The sequence below is a fragment of the Salvelinus sp. IW2-2015 genome, linkage group LG7 (genome assembly GCF_002910315.2).
Source record: "Salvelinus sp. IW2-2015 linkage group LG7, ASM291031v2, whole genome shotgun sequence".
NCBI lineage: Eukaryota > Metazoa > Chordata > Actinopteri > Salmoniformes > Salmonidae > Salvelinus > Salvelinus sp. IW2-2015.
The window spans coordinates 3,257,467-3,262,177 of NC_036847.1; the positions used below are offsets into that span (position 1 = coordinate 3,257,467).

Genomic DNA, 4,711 nt, shown 5'->3' on the forward strand with positions numbered 1-4,711 from the left:
GCCATCCAAGTACAAAGTAGCCAGGGGGTGCGGGTGCACCCAGGTGAAACACCACCAACATCATTGCTTGCTTGCATGACCTTTGCACAGTCAAAAGAAAACGCCATGCTTGCTAACTTGGTTAGCTATGTGACTGTCAGCTCTTTTTTATAACCAAGTAAGACAAAAAATGAACGTTTAATCAGTACTGAGTGAATAAACAACAACAAAAACATCCTGTCATCACTAGACTGTCCATTTAAATTGGGTCAAGAGAATGCATTCATGAGAGGGTTCATAGCGTAAGCGTTAATGTCACTGCCATGGAATCTGATGGGTTTCCACTAGTTACCATAGCCACACAGTAAAAATGGTCTATATTGTAAAAATGTGTCTTAATTTAAGGTTAGGGTTGGGCACAAGGTTAGCAGTGTGGTTACCATTAGGGTTGAGGTTAGGGTTAGCTTTCAAATCAGATTTTAAGAAGAGAAATGGTAGAAATAGACGGGATTTAGGACTTTGTGGCAGTGGTAACTAGTGACGACCAATACAAAGGTCCTGGGTTCGCTTCTCGGATGAGACATTTTAGCATTCTCTTTCATGTATAGTTTTGACACCTCCTCCCAGTCCCAACAGACACACACACCAGCCCGCATACGCACGCACGGTGTGTGCTTATTTTCAATTATTAGGTTGCTCTTAAAAGAGCATTGTCGAGTGGCAATGGACAGGGACTGTGGGGTGTGTACTTCTGTGCGCGTTTGCTAATAGTGTGTGATTGCGGACCGCAATTTGGGGCGTTCCTGCAACCCATTGGTTCCTGCATAACCCCCTCCCCAGGCTGTAACACAAGAAAATGTGGAATACCTCAAGGGATATGGATACGTTCTGAAAGCACTGTATACATCATTTTAATAGCAGGACACGGTAAAGTCCATTATTCCATTGAAAAGTGTGAATTAGGTTGTTTGAGAAGGTTCGAATCCTAAGCAACCTGCGTAGACATTGTTTGAAGTACAATATATCACCATAGCTACTGTAGTAAGTCAAAGTTGTGGGCTGGAAAACCTTGGTAGAGCATGGGTGAGGTAGGCATTGGTGCTCATGTAAATGTCCTTTCTTTTTCGGGACCAATACCTACTTCTCACTTGAAATGTAATTATTTGTTTTTAATATATCATAAGTGTCACGATCGTGTGGAGGAGAGACGGACCAAAACGCAGCATGTGGAAAATAAGCCATCTTCTTTTTATTTGAACGACGAAGATGAACACGAAACACTTATACAAACTATACAAAACAACAAACGACCGTGAAGCTACAACCGAAAGTGCACACACAAGCTACTTACGTTCAACATAGACAATTCCCCACAAAAGCTAAAGCCTATGGTTGCCTTAAATATGGCTCCCAATCAGAGACAACAATAACCAGCTGTCTCTAATTGAGACCCAATTCAGGCAACCATAGACTTTCCTAGATACCTACACTCAACCATAGACACAGCTAGACTACTATACTAAACATAAACCCAACTACTCTAATAAACCCCCTAAACCTTACAACCACCCTAGACACTACAAACAACACATACATTCCCCATGTCACACCCTGACCTAACWAAAATAATTAAGAAAACAAAGAATACTAAGGCCAGGGCGTGACAATAAGGGTGTTTCCCCCCCCAAGTAGAGGTCCAACTCTGGAACTTTGATATACCCATAGAGTATATTATGTGCAACTATATAGAAAAATTTGCCAAACTGGTAAAGCTTCATGTGACACCAATTTTTGGTTTGTAGCACCTACAGATGAAACATGATGGAGTCTTAAAGGAGGCTTGGGTAAGGCCAAAATGTCACAAATATTCCAACTTCAATGAACTATTTCTGAATTATGCTTTAAGATACAAATGTAAAATATTTCAACAATCGTTCCTCCAAAGAACCCTTCTATGGATCCCATTTCGTAATAAAATAAAATGTAAGCATTTTTCTGTTCTAGTTTCTAGAGGAATCAACCATAAGTCAACCTTTTCACTCACAACACGGCAGTTGCCTTAAATTATGCAGAACATTAGGAAAAAGAGGCTGGATTTAAAAGTAGATCTCGATCTGCCTCCTCCCCTGCCTCCCCRTCCTCATCACACAGCATTAGAGAGAGGAGTCTGTCTGGACTAACATTGTCATGCAGAGCACACATCTCATGTTCCACTCAATGTTTGAAGTGCTACACCTCGCCTATGTGTCACTTATGTTTTCCATTAATGCATCCTATAACGATGCCATGTCTGTGGGAAAGGGAAACCTCATTGATGACTGGACATCACTGCAGTCTTTACTTAATAGAGAAAACACAAAACGCATTTCCCATGCACTCTACTGGTTGTTGAATATTCATGGCATTGGCTTTCTCCACAATGATGCAAATCCAGGTTGGAGTTCACTGGGTTGATCAGACGAATCAATTCAATTGGTTTATGTCTTGCGCACACAGGTGGTTGCAGGAAACTGAGCTAATATACAAAATAGCAGCAGAATGCACACGGGTTTCTTGGAACACCAAGTCAAACCAATGATTGAGATTAAAAAACAACAACTCCTCAAAATATATTGGATTTTCGTCCTGCTGCAAGGCCAATCTGTAATTTAGAAAAATGTCATGTCAAAGGGGGCATAAACCAATTACTGCAGGAACCACAGTACATGGGTGAGGCAAGCCATAAAAAGACTTCCCGGTGCGGTAATATCATTAAGATGGTGAGTCAGTCAGTGGACCTTGTTTCCTCCTCTCCTCCTGAGCACTGCATCTGTTTTTTGTCATTAGATAGACATGCACTGGCATCAGACGACTCATGCAAGTACCCTGATCAAATCTGACCTGCAGAGCTTGATGGACACCAGACCTGTTGGCTGACAGGTTGTTTGAACCTTTACTTTACCACAAGCTAGGTCCAACTGAGAGCTCCTCTTTTCAAAAAGGAACCTCAGCAGAATATCTATTTTACAACAGTGACCTGGCCAAGAGGACAGCTTCGGTGTTAGAAAACACAAACAACATATACATCAACACATGAATAATTCACGTCTTTCACATCACATCTTTCTACAGCAAGACACAGCACGTTGCTCACCATTCCTGCTGTGGTTCATCGATGACCAGGAGGATCTTGAACTTCTTGGGTGTCGTGACCGCGGACTGCTCCACCAGTCCTGCTGAGGCAGCAGTCTGCTTGACTACGTTGGTTATGGAGCTGAAGAAGCCTGCCCCGCTGGACTGGGACGGCTGGGGTTTCCTCTCCGGGGCCGGGGAGGGGGTAGGGGAGGTGACGGGCGGCGTCGACCCCACCGTGGGGGATTTGGGTGGGGCTGCTGTAGCTGGGGGAGTCGGCTGAGCGGGATCAGGCCTCTGGAGGTCCGTCATGTAGCCATTGGGCAGGTTGGAGATGAAGGTGCTGTCAGAGAGACGCCGGCGCAGGTAGTTCATAGCTGGAGGGCTGTTAGAGCAGACGGATCAACGACGGCTGGATATGAAGAGTCCTTAAGGGGATGGTTGAGTCCAGACGGTGTCACCTGAGGGTCGGATTAATTTGCAGAAGATGCCACTTCCCAGTGTGCAGCTGGTTGAAGGCTCAGCTCTTCTCCATGCAAACTCCCAGTGAATGTAATGTGTTTCCTCCCAGCTCAGCCGTGCATCCTCAGAGCTCCCCTCACTGTGGCCGTGACGCTATTCTTCCCCTCAGCCAATCGCCTGCCTCTCTGCCAGCCTGAAAAAGATGCTCACACTCTCCACCCCTCCTCCACTCTCTCCTCCCTACTCCCACTCACTCGTATCGTATGCGTGTCTGCCTCCTCTACCCCTCCCCCATTCTTTACTGCCTCACAAGCGTTACATCTTTTCGTACTTCTGCAAAAAAAAGGGGGGGGAAGAGGGGTTTCCAATGGAAATGCCCGGGGTAGAAATATAGAGGAAACCTCCAATACAGACTGCACCCTTCTCTCTCCTTATGWTGCCTCCCTGTCCTTAGCTGCCTGTGGCTAATACAGCTTTGAGGATGTAGAGAGAAAATGGCTGTTTGGTCTGGTGTCGGTGTGGACAATGGAGCATGCTGTTAAAACCCCTTCCTTTACGTTGTCATGTGATGGATTTATCCTTCATCGTCAAACAGCCGATTTAGCTGAGGAAAGTCCCCATGCAGCCATTCGGATTCATCCAAGTGGACTTAGAGTTGTTTTAAATTTAAACACAGTACATTTTTGGTAAATATTGACATATCTTTACTATTGCACATGACCAGCATGATTTTTTATATAATGTGGGTGTGTGTAGGTCTGCATAATGTATGATTGGGGAGCTTTGCTCCTGCTGTAAATAGATTAATTCCCATAATGCCATGCTATCTAATACATTTTTCATATAGGCTCACACAGTCATTTCTATGGCTTTGATGGTGGAATGAAATATAAATGAGTAGGTCAAATAGGAGACAATTGACTACAGCACTGTATAATATTTGGGGTAGAATTTGTAATAGTGTTTAGGAAAATCTACAAAAAAAATGATAATGGTTTGCATACAAAACGTAAAAAAACTCAAATGTCAGATTCCAATAAAAGTACCTATGGTATTGCTGTATTTGCCGGTAGCCTATCGTGACCTTGGGACCTTGGGATAAGGTTCTATCTGCGCAAAGAATATATCTGTGTTATTGAGCATCGAAGTTTTCACATCT

At 43.8% G+C, this 4,711-nt stretch overlaps 1 pseudogene; it reads right to left on the reverse strand.

The window, feature by feature from the left end:
* The window catches only part of LOC111966208 (synapsin-2-like), a 37,798-nt pseudogene extending 34,023 nt beyond the window's left edge, over positions 1-3,775 (reverse strand).
* Positions 3,776-4,711: the final 936 nt, after the last annotated feature.